At 46.2% G+C, this 18,543-nt stretch overlaps 1 protein-coding gene and 1 non-coding gene across 2 annotated transcripts in view; both read left to right on the forward strand.

Moving 5' to 3' along the window:
- LOC126354033 (tRNA dimethylallyltransferase) overlaps window positions 1-18,543 on the forward strand; it is a 1,733,584-nt gene that overhangs the window by 668,100 nt on the left and 1,046,941 nt on the right. The window lies entirely within an intron of this gene.
- On the forward strand, window positions 3,357-3,431 carry Trnas-cga (transfer RNA serine (anticodon CGA)). Its single transcript has one exon. It is a non-coding gene; the product is annotated as a tRNA-Ser (tRNA).

Below are 18,543 nucleotides of genomic sequence, written 5' to 3' on the forward strand. Positions count from 1 at the left end.
CTGCGAGCCGTGTAACTGAGGCGGGACGTGGGGACCATCGCAGTATTCACCTAGTGGGTTGTGGGAAACCGCCTAAAAACCACATCCAGGCTGGCCGGCACACCGGCCTCCGTCGTTAAGCCGCCGGGCGGATTCGATACGGGGCCAGCGCGCCTTCCCGAGTCCAGGAAGCAGCGCATTAGTGCTCTAGGCTAACTTGGCGGGTCCTCTGAAAGCCATCATCATTCCCTATTGGATGTCATATAAATCGCTCCGGTTCCGCATTACGACAACGACCGCAATGTTTAACCCCCGTCTCCCTAGAACTCATTACATACCCTTCCCTGCTATTGCTGCCACATGCCGTCTGTGAATGGTTATTGCACGATGATGTCGAACATAGGCGGTGATCACATTAGTGTGACCAGACCTTGTATTTATACGTTTCGATCGGTTTTGCTGCGTAAGTAATGTGGTCGTAATAAAATACACTCCTGGAAATGGAAAAAAGAACACATTGACACCGGTGTGTCAGACCCACCATACTTGCTCCGGACACTGCGAGAGGGCTGTACAAGCAATGATCACACGCACGGCACAGCGGACACACCAGGAACCGCGGTGTTGGCCGTCGAATGGCGCTAGCTGCGCAGCATTTGTGCACCGCCGCCGTCAGTGTCAGCCAGTTTGCCGTGGCATACGGAGCTCCATCGCAGTCTTTAACACTGGTAGCATGCCGCGACAGCGTGGACGTGAACCGTATGTGCAGTTGACGGACTTTGAGTGAGGGCGTATAGTGGGCATGCGGGAGGCCGGGTGGACGTACCGCCGAATTGCTCAACACGTGGGGCGTGAGGTCTCCACAGTACATCGATGTTGTCGCCAGTGGTCGGCGGAAGGTGCACGTGCCCGTCGACCTGGGACCGGACCGCAGCGACGCACGGATGAACGCCAAGACCGTAGGATCCTACGCAGTGCCGTAGGGGACCGCACCGCCACTTCCCAGCAAATTAGGGACACTGTTGCTCCTGGGGTATCGGCGAGGACCATTCGCAACCGTCTCCATGAAGCTGGGCTACGGTCCCGCACACCGTTAGGCCGTCTTCCGCTCACGCCCCAACATCGTGCAGCCCGCCTCCAGTGGTGTCGCGACAGGCGTGAATGGAGGGACGAATGGAGACGTGTCGTCTTCAGCGATGAGAGTCGCTTCTGCCTTGCTGCCAATGATGGTCGTATGCGTGTTTGGTGCCGTGCAGGTGAGCGCCACAATCAGGACTGCATACGACCGAGGCACACAGGGCCAACACCCGGCATCATGGTGTGGGGAGCGATCTCCTACACTGGCCGTACACCTCTGGCGATCGTCGAGGGGACACTGAATAGTGCACGGTACATCCAAACCGTCATCGAACCCATCGTTCTACCATTCCTACACCGGCAAGGGGACTTGCTGTTCCAACAGGACAATGCACGTCCGCATGTATCCCGTGCCACCCAATGTGCTCTAGAAGGTGTAAGTCAACTACCCTGGCCAGCAAGATCGCCGGATCTGTCCCCCATTGAGCATGTTTGGGACTGGATGAAGCGTCGTCTCACGCGGTCTGCACGTCCAGCACGAACGCTGGTCCAACTGAGGCGCCAGGTGAAAATGGCATGACAAGCCGTTCCACAGGACTACATCCAGCATCTCCACGATCGTCTCCATGGGAGAATAGCAGCCTGCATTGCTGCGAAAGGTGGATATACACTGTACTAGTGCCGACATTGTGCATGCTCTGTTGCCTGTGTCCATTTGCCTGTGGTTCTGTCAGTGTGATCATATGATGTACCTGACCCCAGGAATGTGTCAATAAAGTTTCCCCTTCCTGGGACAATGAATTCACGGTGTTCTTATTTCAATTTCCAGGAGTGTATGTCATTCCTGAGATGAACCAAATTATGATATATGGAATTCAGGCAGGTGTGCTATTAATTAATTGAGTAATTGGGCACTGACAACGTTTTGTGTAAGTAAGGAAAAAATTAATGGCTTTAAAAGAAATTATTCTGTTGGCCTTCTTTCCGCAAAGTCTTTCCCCTCTTATCCGCCTGACAAAGAATAATCCAAAAAAAAAAGGGCAGTGACGTAGTTTAAAGCCCGCTACAGCTTCCGGATCGTCTGTGCTGTTAGTCCACCAAACTCCTCGGCTTATTCTCGGTTCTCTTGACTAATAGCGCACCGCGGAAAGGATTTAAATGTCTGCAGACAGCTATTTCATCCGACGGCGCGCTGAGTAAACCGGTTTCCGCCGCATACTAGCCGCATTTTTGGGCGTGCGCTTGTAATTGCTCGCCGGCTCGCTCGCCGTGCAGTCGTGTTTTCGGGCCGCTCTGCAATTTCCCGGGCAGTAGTGCGAAGCCAGCGGGCAGAACGATCGCCCCCATTCTGGCTGCCAGTGCCTGAGCGTGTGGCGCGCGTTTCGCGAATCGCCGCCGCCCCCTTCCCGGGAGCCTGCTCAGCATTAACAATCGCGCATTAAGAGTTGCCATTAACCAGCATTATCACGGGAAAAACATCTTAGCGTGAATTAAAATTCCGCTCAGTGAGTAGATATAGCAGATAAGTTTGTATTGTTTTAGAGGCTGTCGTACCATGCCTTTTTATCTCTCGGGTGGGATTACGCAATAGTGATGGGAGTTAGCTTTCGATTAAAATACGCCAAATGCTCTCGGCAGTAGTTCAGGGACGTCTGGAGATAAAGCTACAGTACATTCTCATGCTGATAATTGAGACTGACTCTGCCAAGGCGGCGGGCGCTGTTTGCAACAGTGCGACGTGACAATGAAAAGTTGCAGCAGAGAGGTTGGAAACGGTTTTTTGAAGTCTCCAACGATTTTTTTTTATTTATTTATTTGTGATACTTCGAACCTTGACCGACACGGGTGGAAGAAGGGGAAGGGGGGCTGTCCGAGGTTATATTTCGCTGCTCTTCAGTCAAAGTTTTGACAAACTTAAAAAAAAAAAAAGAAAAAAATTCCAAAAATAAAACAAATGACGAGTTGAGTTCCTTAAAAGGCGAAACGCTGATCTGCTGATTGTTTAAAATATTTGCAGAGAGGCGAGTGAAATGATGGGTTTCCGTAGACTTCCAGACTTATAGAGTTTGTATGTTTTCCGGGTATAGTTTAGTACGGATCAGTGTTTCTCAATATTTCAGTATTCACGTCCCCAGTTGCAATAACAATTTTCATAGCTCCTTCTCCCCTCTTTCCTTGTTCAATAATAACATGTATAATGTAAAGGTTCGCAGGAGAGCTTCTGTAAAGTTTGGAAGGTAGGAGACTAGGTACTGGCAGAAGTAAAGCTAAGTAAAGCTGTGAGGACGGGGCGTGAGTCGTGCTTGGGTAGCTCAGTTGGTAGAGCACTTGCCCGCGAAAGGCAAAGGTCCCGAGTTCGAGTCTCGGCCCGGTACACAGTTTTAATCTGCCACGAAGTTTCATATCAGCGCACACTCCGCTGCAGAGTGAAAATCTCATTCTGGATGTATAATGCATTTTGAGTGTTTTGTCGGCAAAGCTGCGAAGGTACAAACGTTACGAATTACCAAGACTTTATTGTTATTTCGCAACACGGATCAGCTACATTGACAAAACCAGAATGGAAAGCCCTCTGTTGCTCTCTGTCTTAGAGGTTGCGCGCGAAAAGTTTCCAAAAACTTTGCTCTTCAACCTGAACCCAAAGGAGTCATTAATAATAACTGACCTCGTTATTAATTTAGTACTTGAAAATTAAATGCATCGTACACTATTGATACAGCCCTTATTTACAAGTGCATTATTATCAACATAAATGTGAGTTTTAATTTTTTATCATGCCAGAATGGATTTTGTTTTCTTTTCGGTGAATTAATCAGTTTTTCAATTCACTTTTTTTTTTCTTTTGAATAAACTCACACCTCCTATTTAGTATTTCCACGGCCCCTTGCGGGGCGCAACCCCACAGGTTGAGAATCGCTGATATGGATTTTATGTGAGTGCCTGTTGGTGACAGGAATTTAAGAGGATAATAAGGCATGAGGTTCCGAACCGAGCCTTAGGATGTGAGTAGAGGTGAATCGTGAGGAGGGCTGGGTTCTACTGGTACGGCAGGACGGGTCTAACGTATGGGCGAATTTCATGGTCAGGCAAGGGCAGGCGATTGAAGTTTCTTTGCGGAGAAGACGTAGAGAACGTGGAGGTGTAGTATTAGGGGAATGTGGTGGTAAGTGCGCGGCTGAGTACCACGATAACAGAGCGGGTGGGGGAGGGGTGGGGGGCTGAAGTGTGGGTAGTGTCTCAGGTCTGCTGGTAATGAAGAATATCCGTTGGCGAGAATGGTGGGGAACTTTATAACCTGATACAGGATTCGTGTAGGGGAAAGTAAGCTAGCCGCGCGGGATTAGCCGAGCGGTCTTGGGCGCTACAGTCATGGACTGTGCGGCTGGTCCCGGCGGAGGTTCGAATCCTCCCTCGGGCATGGGTGTGTGTGTTTGTCCTTAGGATGATTTAGGTTAAGTAGTGTGTAAGCTTAGGGACTGATAGGGACTGATGACCTTAGCAGTTAAGTCCCATAAGATTTCACGCACATTTGAACATTTGAAAGTAAGCTGATCCAAAAGGCTAGGCGCACTGTTTGGCGTTCTAGGATAGTGTAAGGCTTGATAGAAATTTGGAGGAGCGTAAATCCATGATACATTTTCATAAAAAACGTTCCTGTAAATTACGGGTTTATACGGGTGTAGACCTCCTGTTCGTCCGGTTAGTAGCCTAGTTTTAGTCTGTAATGGACTTTCTGTTGAATGGTGGGGTTTCCATGTTGGTTGGCGATCAAGCGTTAGTCCGAGGTGTTCTCGTCTGTTCTCGAACGACGCCCTATATCTACATGTGTATGGCCACACTGTCTATGGCCGAGGATATATTGCATCACTACTAATCGTTTGCTTTCGTTTTCCAAACGCGAATGGAGCGGGGGGAAAATTGTCAGCATGAGTCCGTATTAGCCCTAATTATTCTTATCTTGTCCTGGTGGCGCCTGTTCTCTAAACTTTCTCAACAGTGTTCCTCGAAAAGAACGTCGTCGTCCCTCCAGAGATTAAAGTTTGAGTTAGCGAAGTATTGATCGAAGCTGGCGGTAACAAATCTAGCAGCTCTTTTCGTAATTGGTTCGACGTCTTCATTTAATACAGCGTGGTGGGTGTCCCAATAACTCGAGCATTGCTGAAGAATGGATAGCGCAAGTTTTATACACGCAGTCTCCTTTGTAGATGTACTGTGCTTTCCTAGAACTCTTCCAATAAACCGAAGTCGACCATTCGCCTTTCCTTCCAGCGTTCTTGCGTGTTCGTTCCACTTAATATCGCTTTGTAACGTTACGCCTAGATATTTGATCGACGTGACTGTGTGAAGTATCGCATGTCTAATACTGTCTGTATTCGATCATTAAAGGATTGTTTTTCTTATTCATCTCATTAACTTACATTCTGCTACATTTAGATCATGCTCCCATTCACCTCTCCGTATAGCAATTCCCTCTAAGGCATCCTGCACCCAGCTACAGTCACCCAACGATGATACATTCGCGTATATTATAGCGCGTCATGAACAAACAGTCGCAGATTATGCTCACCCTGTCCGTATGTAGAGAACAAGAATGGATCTACCACAGTTTCCTGGGGCGATCCTAACTTTGATGAACACTTGTCTAAGTGATCGACGAATTGCGATCTATTATTTAAGAAGTCTTCGACCTTCCTACTTATCTGGGAACTTAATCCGCAATCTCGGACTTTCGTGAATACTCTGTAGTGGGGCACTTTGTGAGACGCTTGCCGGAAATCTAGGTATAACGAATATGCCTGTTGATCTTCATCCATGGTTCGCAGGATATCGTACGAGAAAAGGACAAACTGAGTTTCGCACGAGCGATGTTTTCTAAAGCCATGCTAATTTGTGAACAGAAGCGCTTCCGCCTCAAGGAATTCCGTTATATTCGAACTCTGAATGTCTTCCAGAATTTTGCAAGAAATGTATCTTAGGGATAATGGTCCGTAATTTTGTGGGTCCTTTCCTTTACTCTTCATATATACAGGAGTCACCTGCATTTTTATTCAGTCGCTTGCGACTCCCCCCTGGGCGAGAGGTGCACGGTAAACGCAAGCTACGTAAGACACCAATGTCGAAGAATGCTGTCTGTAAAGCCAAGTTCGGATTCGATCCAGACCTGGCGACTGACTTTTTCACTTCCTCCATTTGGTTCTCGATGTTAGGGACGCCTATTAATATGTCCCCCAAACGATCCTTTCGCGTGAATGATTTCGTAAAGACGAAATTTAAAACTTCATCTGTACTTTTACTGTCTTCTATTGCCATACCAGACTAGCAGACGAGTGAACGGATAGAATCCACCCTCTTAGTGAATTTACGCACTACTACTTTCTTGGCAAGATCTTTCGCTGTGCAGTGAAGTTGTTGCATGCTTCGCCGCGCGCGATTTGCCGAGCGGTCTGAGGCGGCGCATTCATGGACTGTGCGGCTGGTCCTGACGAAGGTTCTAGACCTCCCTCGGGCATGGGTGTGTGTGTGTTTGTCCTTAGGATAATTTAGGTTAAGTAGTGTGTTAGCTTAGGGACTGATGACCTTAGCAGTTAAGTCCCATAAGATTTCACACACATTTGATCATATTGCATGCTTCGCGCATCCATCTTTTTATAAACGCACGAATTTCTTCTAACTTTTGCTTGTAGACATTTCTGCTTTCTGTTTTGATGTTGGAGTTCAACAATCTCTGTTTGCTCAGCATTTTCCAAATTCGTTATTAAATTTTTCCTTCCTTAATCCACCTCCCCGGCACATTATTCTCCACAGCGATTTACAGTAAACTCAAACGTTGTACGTAATATCTCTACGTCCATCATACCGTAACCAAGCGATGTCCGTTCATTGTTTAAGTGTCCACGCACTGGGTCGCACGGGGTCCCGGGTTCGATTCCCGGCGGGGTCGTGGATTTTCTCTACCTCGAGGTGACTGGGTGTGTGTCTTTCATCATCATTTCATCCTCATTCACTCGCAAGTCGCCGTAGTGGCGTTAAAGAAGCAGCGGCCACCAATGCCATACGCTCATTATTATTGTCTAAGTGGGAAGCTACCAACTGCTTATCTGCACGAAAAACTGTACGAGCCTTGTTGATAGATGTATTAACTTTAATAATCTGCATTGTTATGATACCATGATCCCCGTCTTCATACTGACCCTTTTGCTAAGGTCAGGCTTGTCTGTAGCTGCAAGGTTTAAAATATCTCCACTGCGTACAGGCTGACGAAGTAGCTGCTCAAGAGCGTCTTCGGAAAATGTCTTCAGAATTGCCCCACAAGCCTGTCTGTCCGTACCACCTACAAGAAATCCATCGTCTAATATTGCTTTACTCTTATCTTTTCTTATAAGTAAATTGAAAGCATGTCGGCGGCCGAAGTGGCCGTGCGGTTCTAGGCGCTGCAGTCTGCTGTCCTGCTTCGGGCATGGATGTGTGTGATGTCCTTAGGTTAGTTAGGTTTAAGTAGTTCTAAGTTATATAGGACTAATGACCTCAGAAGTTAAGTCCCATAGTGGTCAGAGCCATTTGAACCATTTGAAAGCATGTCGGTCACCGACTAATTGAAGATTTCTACTGGCCAAAGTATTTTTGGTGTATGTTAGGATATTTAGTTTAGGGCGATATTTGTCTTGTTACTAAAGGTCTTTGCGCAGCTTTGGAGACAACATTTGTATCTGAAATGGTTGAATGAAGAGTAATGCCTCCATCTTCGCAATTTGTCAGTAGATGGTAGCACTGCATTGTGGCAGGATCTGCGCTGTTCAGTAGACTCTCCTCTGCTGCTCCAGTTGGCAGGAAGCTTCAGCAGTTAACGGTTACGTTGTAGGTTGTCAGGAATGAAACCGTACGCATATGATAGGTCAGTGCGAGTAGAGGAATGTGCTGTCATTGAATCTTGACAGCAGGAGGTGCCTCCCCAAAGGAATATCAGCAGGGAACGCTAGCTGTTTGTGATGAATGTGTTCGGGTGACCGCTGAGTGTTCTTGCTCCAGTAATTTTAATGATGGCGAGGCCGTGAAGTCTGCCTTGCGTGACAAAGAAAGATTTGGACAACCTTTGACAGCAGAAATTGAGGTGAACATGCAGAATGTTAAGAGGCTAATTCAGAATGACCTCCGTGACACTCAAAGAGCATAAATTTGTTAGGCAGCCGACGACTCAAGCTGATAAGGATTTATTACGGCAGTATGGCGTCGAGGAATGTAGTGGGAAACGCTTGTCTGATTGATACAGACGAGGTCACTCTGTTCTTAGGTTAAAGCTATATTTATTTTGACGTTTTTTTCCCTTCATATTAGATGCTGAGACACAGCGGAGTGACGTGAATATACTTGCAATCAGTGATACTTACGGCGTTTTCTACATTGTTTTTGTAAACGTTTTTCTAGTGCTCGCAGTGCAGCATCGTTCACACAGTAAGCTTTGGAGCATATACCACCTGACAAAAAAGTGAATTACTCAGAAGACATGGCAGGATGTCAATGTAACTTCGTACACTTAGACGGCCTCACCGGATATGTAATTGATTTAGAGTTGCAATAAGGCAGGTAGAAGTGCCACCGCAGTGAATTAGTGGTGTATGTATTTAGTGTTGTTACCAGGTTTGGTAGGGTGTATATAAAGGGTGTAAAAAGCGTCAGATGTTGAGTGATAACTTTGAGGAATACGGAGATGGTACGGTTTCGTGTTATCAGCACGCGAAAGAGGTAGTGAGCGGTACCTAGGAAATACACAGGTTCGTCCAAGATTCTGTTACTGTGTGGGGAGGCGTCAGTGTTCTCCGTGATCACTTTACCGCGAGCCATAACGTCGATCAGATCCTGTTGGACGGTGGCGGCTACTGCATCGCTGGTGACCCTGAATTCCTTAGTATGCACGACAATGCCAGGGCCCGTGTGGGGGGCGCGACCAGGGATGTCCGGTGACGCCTGGACGTTGCAGTAATGGAATGGCCAGCGGTGAGTCCCGACCTAAACTCTATCGTGCATACGTGGGACAATGTTGACAGACGTGTTCGTCGTCGTCCTGTTCCACCATAGACTCTCCAAGAATTCTCATGTGCTCCAATAGAAAATAGGGAACGCTTACCAGACGTTGACGTCCATATGGAGCGTGCCACGTAAATGTCAGGCGGTGATAAATTGTCATGGAGGGCGTATGTGAAATTCAACCAGTCAGAGGGGATGAACGATTGTTTACACTTTGTTTCCGACACCATGTAAGGTGCCTCTTACGTGAGGAAGACGTTTTTACCAGTTTTAGTAAATTATTGTCTCTTATTAATGTATTCACGGTAGTTAGGAAGCGCTGTAGTCCGTAGCCGGCCATGAGTCGATGAGCATTTCCCACTCTGGCGGGCTAGGTGACGAAGCGACCATATGTCGCGCGTACTGGGGTTGGGCTCTGCGCTGGACCGTAGCAACAAGCGCCAGCCTGGGAAATATACATGACGGGAAGTACCGCCATCTTGGCGCGAAAGTCACCGATTTTGTTTATTTATATTTAATTATTAAAGTCATTTATGATAACATGAATACTTGGAGGAGACTCTGGACGATTAAAACTATTTATCATAATTTTGCCTCGTAAAATCCACACCCGCTCATTAACAAATGTATATTTTAGTAAGTACGAACTTGATCGGAAATCCACAAACTGTGACGAAACTAGTAACAGATACGGATTGCACGCCAGAGTCGGCAGTCGGCGTTAAGAGCTCTTCCTGTCTTGTTCGATGGTAGCCATGCTCTCGGTTACATGTAGTTTGTGACATGAGTGTTTCCTTATTGATCTAATAGGAATAAAAGTGATATTACGGCAGTCTGAATGTTAATTTCGAGTAAATAGGTACCAAAAGTTAATCGACAGCAATTTCAGATAATTAGCTTCCATCGACAGAGACATCCAATGCGCCAATGAAGAATCTGCACGGGACGACATTTACGAGAGCTGCACCGCGCAGATAGGAGGAAATCCAACGATACGACCCAACAAGGCGGATCAAGGAAGGTCCGACTTACACTCCAACACTCGTGGAAATGCTGACCAGTTATACTGTACGTCACATATACCTCTAGTGACTCGCGGCTAAGCTGAGTAATAACAGTATCAGTTTAGAAGCGAGGGGATCTTGCAACCAGTCGGTCATTTCAGTTCTTTTTATGTAAATTATCGAGGATGTAGTGATGTTTTGTTGTGTACTTAATTCATGAAAGATAAAGGTATAATTTGGAAAGATACCCAGTCCGCAGTTATTGTTTAACTGAGTACGTCAGACGCCTAAAGTCATGTTCCCCTAATTATTTTGAGCAGTATATATCTCTACAATGTACGTAACCTTTTTAAAAATCGCAGACGAAGAATTTGTTTCCAATACGCTTTTCTCGAAGATTTGAAATTCGCCCTTATCTTTACTATTTTAATGTTCGATCTGACTAATGCACGCGTATGGTGGAAGTTGTTTGAAGTACCAACAACAAGGTGACTGTCACGTCTTCCAATCTATAGCGCTTTTAGCGTCTCTTTCTTGACCGTAATGGCATTTTCTAGCGGATGCAACGTCTTTAATTTATTTGACGGAATCGGCCACATCCCACCACAAGGGATATTTTGGAAACTGGTGTCCATGTGACACTCCATATCCCCTTATTTCGTGAGTGTACTTCAGTTTATCAGCACAGATATGTGGAACTTCTAATTTTATTAAAAGATTTAGTGGCTCTTCGCACCGTTTGCATTTATTTACGATCTCTAATCGCTACTTCACTTTGGTCTGCTCCAGTTTCAGCGTATGTTACGGAAGTTCGAAGTTCAAATGTGTGTGAAATCTTATGGGACTTAATTGCTAAGGTCATCAGTACCTAAGCTTACACACTACTTAACCTAAATTATCCTAAGGTCAAACACACACACCCATGCCCGAGGGAGGACTCGAACCTCCGCCGGGACCAGCCGCACAGTCCATGACTGCAGCGCCAGACCGCACGGTTAATCCCGCGCGGCAGTGTTACGGAAGTCCACGCTCTTTCGTTTAGAAGGAAGGATGTTCGCAGTTACGCCACTTAGCGGCAGATACCTTGCGCTGACTAGTTTACGTTATACGCGCTCACCACCATTAAGGATGACTTTTTCCGGTCGGAGCTCCAGGAAGAGGAACAGGATTTTGTTTTATTGTTTTTTTATAACAGACATCCGCCGTCATTATTTATGGCATTTAAGGATCTTCGGCAGTCTCAAGGTTGCCCTGCAGCCGTGCCGGTAGCCCCAAGCTGCTTACACAACCGGACATTCTTTCAACCGCCGCGGCGGCTTAATCTGTTGTTTGTACTCCAGCGCGTGCTTTTCCTCATTCCAAGAGCGGCACATCAGGAAGGGAAGCATCTCAATAAGCCGGCGTCCATCACTACAGTACATACGACCCTTTCTTCATAGCATATATTAGGCATTACGAAGATCCGCGCACATGAATGCCAACTTTCGTTCATGGTTAGTAATTCTTGTTGCATACAAGCGCCGGATAGCATACCGACAACTTGCAAAAACGCGGTTTATGTTGGATTCCTAATGCTTTATCCACCGATACTCCACCTTTTGTTACTGATGCAAAGGTTCTAAAAGTTTACTTAGTATTTGTTTTTCTGACTTAGATTACTTTAGTGAAATCGCTAATTCTCATTGCAGTGGTATCCTCGAGTTGTGAACTAAGCAATTTCTAGAGATCGAAAAAGGAAAAAGAAATTTCTGTTACTTGTCTTCGGGGCTCGGTAGCGCTGTTCAATCGTAACTTGATTGTTTTACCGATATAGTAATGTAGAATCTCGTTTATCCGGTCCCCAGAAATCCGGACCTCCAGTTCCTGTGATCGGGTTTTTAGAAGTGCCGACAACAATGCACAAAACTCCGTCCGAAGAGGCCGTGGGAGCTCCAACAGTATCTATCGACCTCTGTGTTATCCTCAGCCGATAGGAGTCAGTGAATGCTGCTATGGAGGGACATGTGGTGTGCATATCGCTCTTCCGGCCGTTGTCAGTTTCGTGACAGGAGCCTCATAAGGACTGAGTGTGCCCGGTTTACAAACAGCGCTCGGTAGACCCGAACGGTGACCCATGTAAGTGCTAACCGAGGCCGACAGCGCTTAAGTACGGTGGTCTGACGGGCACTGATGTCAACAGTTCGGCAAGGCCGTTTGCCAACAGTGCACAAAGATAGTATATTAAAATTAAATTCAGACAAAGGCCATACACGGATCTTCTCACTTTGTCACTTAGCAAGATAAGAGTTGTGCAGTACTGTTTTGCCCCGTTTGATGGGAGTGTAAAATGACATCAAAGAGAAAGAAGGTGGCAGTGTCCGTGGACAAGAAGTAAGATGCACTGGACAGTGTGGATATAAGAGAATTATTCGAAATCTTGCCGTTAATTTGCTGGTGGAACTTCAATGCGTGCACATTGGCAAAATTACCGAGGACAAGACGAAATTATCTGTTTTTACGTAGACGCTCTCTGTTTGTCTGAAGACAGTTGTCATGGATTAGCTGACGAAGCTGTTGCTTGGTCTGAAGGCATTATGACGCATACAGAAATAAGAAAGTAGCGTGGCAAAGTAAGGATTTATCTGGATCACCAGACAGAAATAACTTCGGTTGAATTTACGCTGGTGAAGTGCCCGCGTGATTGTGCTGCACATGAGTAGCTCAAGGGAAACGTACGGGTTATTAGAGCGTGTAAAACTCACTGGGTGTTTTTTTTTTCGATGGGAACAATGGCAGAAGGGTGTCCACAATGAGGAAATCAAAGAAAAACTGGGAATTAACTCTATAGATGTAGCAGTCAGGGCGAACAGGCTTAGATGGTGGGGTCATGTTACACGCATGGGAGAAGCAAGGTTACCCCAGAGACTCATGGGTTCAGCAGTAGAGGGTAGGAGTAGTCGGGGAAGACCATGGAGAAGGTACTTGGATTTCGTTAAGAATGATTTTGAAGTAATAGGCTTAACATCAGAAGAGGCACCAATGTTAGCACTGAATAGGGGATCATGGAGGAATTTTATAAGGGGGACTATGCTCCAGACTGAACGCTGAAAGGCATAATTAGTCTTAAATGATGATGATGATGATGATGATGATGACGCCTGTCAGCATTTACGTTAATTTGTCTGTATATAGGAAATAAATACACTGAACGACAAAAAGTGAAACAACCAGAAAGGGAAGAGGAAACTAAATAAAACTTTACGGGTTCAGAGGGTATGTGATACAATTTCAGTAATTACAACAGCGAGTCAAATTTAGAAATAACTTGGCAGTATGAGTCCACTTATCAGTATGACGTTGCACGCCGCGCACCCTCTGGCCCAGACGTATGCACTGATTCGGTTGGGAACGGCGTCACATGATCATTGTACCGTCACCTGTGTAAAGTTGGTCCATAAATGTTCAACATCACGCAGATAGTACATAGAGACACATGCTATGTGTGGGCGAGCACCTGTTGAAAAATGGCGTGACAATAATGTCGCGTGAGAGGTAACACACGAGGACACAGAATATCCGTTGTTCCAGCAGAGTACCGTCTGTCAACACGAGCCTGAAATCATGCCAGACGATCCCCACACCATGACGCCAAGAATGACAAAGCTGTGCCTCCTCAATACATTGGAAGATAGCGACGTCTCTCCATATAGCTACAGTACTCGCCGAGTATGGTTGTGCGGGGTGGTGCCGAAACGCGACTGATCGCTGAAAGCAATGCAGGACCATTCATCAGCAGTCCGTGCATGCCTTCACGGCTCCAATCCAAACACAGTCGTTTCCGTTTTGGTGTTAGCTATAGCCTACGCATGAGATGGTTATTCCCAGTCCAGCTGCTGCTAGTCTCCGACCAGTGGAACGGAATGATGCAGGGTGTCCTTTACTTGTTTTGTTACGGCAGGCTCAGATGTGATGGTGGTGTGGTGTGCTTGGTGCCCAGTGCGGCGATTCTCCCTTGTGGTGGTCAGCCGTGGTTGAGTGGAAGCTTGACGGCTAGTATGCCAGGCCTCAAGTTTCCGTACAGTCCAGCATTGGGCCCCTGTCACATCAGAATCTCCCACAAATCTAGATACTGCACAGTTTGACATGCTGGTTAAAGGAGTCCCACAATGAGGCCCCATTTGGAACTCTGTCAGATGCTGACAACACTATCGTCCGCTGGTACGCAACATCTTTGTGTGCTTCTGTGATCACTCAGCATAGGACGTTGGTCATGTCCTTTATACTGGGTTAACTTTAATAAAACTGATAAACAGGAGGGGCGGATTGCTGACTGGAAATGGAGAAAAAAAAACAGGTCCTTCGAACATGTGTCCGGAAATGTATCGTTGCCACAGTAGATGGCGCCGACGAATGAGAGGTGCTCTCACAAATTGCCGCGTGTTCCTTGTGTGTTGCAGGCTGTTTGGTTCACGCAGCGTGCTGTAAGCAGCGGAATGGTTCGGTATTCATGTCGGGAACTGGACGAGATGGTGTTTTTGCACTGCCAGGCAGATGGGAACGGTCGATAGGCAGCACAGCCGTACCAAAACAAGTACCCTCACAGACACCAACCACATCAAGCAACATTTCAAACTCTTTTTTGGTGATTGTGTGATCATGGGTCAATTCAGATAGACGAATGTGCAGGGAGATGGCAGACTGTGCGTTTACCAGATTTGGAGGATCGGGTTCTATTGGATATTGGGACGAAACCTTGTACAAGCTCCAGGCAAGTAGCCCGCCAACAAGGTGTAAGCCAAAGTACGGTTGTGTGTATCCTGCATGACCTGCAACGGGCGCAAGGATTATCAGCACCGGATTCCCCTCTAAGTGAAGGAGTTAGTAAATGGCTTTTGCACCATACTATCCCTACTAAAGGACTTCCGTCACCAGTCCTCTTTACTGTCGAACTATCCTGCTGCTTACAGTACGCTGCGTTAATCACACAGCCTGCAACACACAAGGAACACACGGCACGTGGTCAAAGGAACTTCATTCGTCAGCGCCATCTACCGTGGCAATGGTACATCTACGGACACATGATCATTGGACCTTTCTTCCTCCATCTCCAGCCAGGAATACGTCCCTGCAGTTTGTCGGTTTTATTAATGTTCACCCTGTACACCCTTTTAGGGCTGGTAGCGATACTAAATACAAACAGCAGTTTGTTTCGGATTATCGGTGGGACCTAAGAACGCAACTTGACCGGATTAATGACGTTCAGTTGTATCGAAGTAATGACAGTAGTAAAATAAGCCTAGACTCCAAATTCTGGCGGACAAACAGACCTACTTAAACAGCACAATCTCGCCTGCAATGCCTCAACTGGGCTCTTAGGAGCTTGTGGTAGCGGTCGAGTGTGGAGCAGACCCAACGAAGCTTTGGACTCAAGAAGTCAACAAGGTACTGTAAAAGCTGGTGGTGGCTCGATAGTGGTTTGGGCTTTGTTTGCATTGATCATTGGAAACCACCTGCACCCATTTACGGAATTCATGTTCCCAGACAACGGTGGAATTTTTATCGATAACAATCCACCAGGCCACAATTGTTCGCGCATGAATTGAGTATCCAGATCACCTTACACGAATCCCGTCGAATATTCGTGGGACATAATCGACAGGTCATTTTGTACACAAAATCCTTTCGCAGTTCCATACGGCTATAGAGGCAGCACGGCTCAACATTTCTGCAAGGGACCTCCAACGACTTGTTGAGTCCATGTCACATCGAGTTGTTGCACTACGCAGGGCAAACGGAGGCCCGACACGATATTAGAAGGTATCCCGTCACTTCTGTCACCTTCGTGTATATGATTTCACTCTCTTCCTTTTGTACTCTAACCTCATTTCACGTTTCAGTGGTGGAACTCATTGCTTTGAGCTGCGACACACTTCCTTTACGCACTGTTTATTGCGGTTACAGCACCATCTGTCAGCAAATTTTCGAACTATTTCGAAACCTCTGCATAAAATTCGTGCAGCGTGCCCAAAACGCGGGTCTATCGATAATAGTTTTCAAGATATTTAATTTTGAACTCGGGTATTCCTTCTCAGGACGCCCTTTGTGAGTCCATTGTGTTAACGTGATCACGTCCGTCGATTCCATCCGGATGATACCCTTGTGTAACATTTCCCTCCTGTGCTATGTGTAACTAATATGTCATAATTCACCCCTACAGTGTGGTACGTGATAGTGTGTAGTCGAGCTCTATCTTGCAAGGCGCCGCCTTACGGTAATGGAGCGAAGGCACTTTGCGGTAAGTACGCGTGACACAGTTTCCCACGTCTAATGACAGTCTCCGGCTGCAAGCAGCGACGCGACGATAACATGCTTCATAGGCAGAGGCCGCCCTATCTTATCTCAGTCGTGTCGCAACACTAACGACACCGGTTTAATAACGGCGCTGCGTACTCCACATTGTCGCCTCCGAGAATGAGCATTAACTTGTCACACGCTCAGCTGCTGTTGTGTCTGGGACCAGCTCGCTGCATAGATTGTGCGCATCGTGTCGCAGATATTGCTGTCCTCGCGTCTCTGGCAGATTACGTCTTGCCGACGACGTATTTTTCTAACCAGACATCGGGGATTAGTGAGCCAGTTTACCTAGTGAATAAATTGATGTAACCAGTACAGAAATACCACATGAAAATGCTACCTACTGTGAATTAATGACTTTTCTTGACTGTGTGAAAATTATTGTCAGATGATAACAGATCTTGAAGTAGTTCTTATAAACAGTATTTGAATTATTTGTAGAATTATAATTGTTGTCTCACTTGCACGAAGTATCTTCAGAGTTTTAAAAGATATTAGTAATCATAAATACATTGGAGGCACCAACTGACATACTGAAATATGAATGGGTGACACAAAAATAAAACAATTTTATCTTGCATAAAGCAGAATTTACGTAACAGTTTCTCTGGAGATAAAGAGCCGCAACATCCAAAAGTATTGAAAGTTTACTGCTTCTCAGCTAGAGTCTATACTCCAGTAATGAATAGCCCATATTAAGACCAGGAATTTAGTTCAATCTATAGGGATGTTTTGTTGTTGCTTAGACCTTATCGCAGTGCCAAGCGCATCAGGGATGCTACGTGTAATCAAAAAGGACACAAGGATGCACTACTATCGAGTAGGATTGCTGAACTGTTTGCAAAAGTTACATCCAGAAGAACGAGATCCTTAAGGGTGAATTTCATAGGGCGGCTGTCAAAGCTACCTGTCGATTCTAGATACGGTATGTTTCAAGGGACTGTGGGTGATAGATCACGTGATGGTAAACAACTTATGCAAGAGACAAAATTTTCGTACTAACTTCCTGGCGACGCTACTCGTTGTTAAGTATTCGCTGGCCCTGGGACGGCGAGATTTCACTGAAGTAGTAACCAGGTGTGCTGCATACCACCTACCTTTGCCTATGTATGCGCAATATTTTACGTGTATTTACGTTCAGGGTTAACTGCCAGAGACTGCACCTTTCACCAATACTCTGCAGGTCATTCTGCAAATCGATACTGTCTTCTGGCGTTGCTACTTAATTATAGTGAGCCTCAACGCCTGCGAAAAGACTGATAAACTTTCGAATCTTTCTAGTAGATAATTTATATGCATTGTAAATAGTAACGGTCCTCTCACACTTCCTTGGGATGCACCGGAAATTGCCTTACCATCTGTCGGTTTTGTTCCGTTCAGAGCGAAGTGTTGAGTTCCATCTGCATGGAAGTCCTGTAATCTGTTACAAATCTGGTGGGATACTCGGTAAGCTCGTGGAATTTACTGTTATAGCCGCCATCAAATATACGTACAAAGACACACATACACACACGCGCACGCATGCACACGCACACGCTAGAACCTATTCCCCCAGAATTGAGTCAGACAGCTCCTATGCCTCGGTACTGACCGATATTTTCAGGCTGTTGTCCTTGATTAAAATACAAATGCCGGCCCTAGAAATTTGCTCATAAAATATTGGGAATTGGAACTTTCTCTAAAGCACTAACAGCTCGCCTGGAACGTGTCTGATAAGACTCTGCCTCTTTTTTGGGTCAGAATCGAACAGCCCTCTGCCGGCCAGAGTAGCCGAGCGGTTCTAGGCGTTACAGTCTGGAACCGCGCGACTGCTACCGTCGCAGGTTCGAATCCTGCCTCCGGCATGGATGTGTGTGATGCTCTTAGTTTAGTTAGGTTTAAGTAGTTCTAAGTTCTAGGGGACTGATGACCCCAGAAGTTAGTCCCATATTGCTCAGATCCATTTGAACCATTTGAACAGCCCTCGCTACTGTTAGAGGTGGAGAATGAAAATTCTGTAAGTGTTTTCCTTCCATTCGCTGGAAATGTCCTGTTTGAGAACGCCAAAGACTTATCATATATTGCGCCCTGTTTTCTACACTTACTAAATGAACAAAGAGGAAATGGAGTAGAGTATGGTGGTATATCT

This window comes from Schistocerca gregaria, chromosome 3 (genome assembly GCF_023897955.1).
Source record: "Schistocerca gregaria isolate iqSchGreg1 chromosome 3, iqSchGreg1.2, whole genome shotgun sequence".
NCBI classification, from domain to species: Eukaryota; Metazoa; Arthropoda; class Insecta; order Orthoptera; family Acrididae; genus Schistocerca; species Schistocerca gregaria.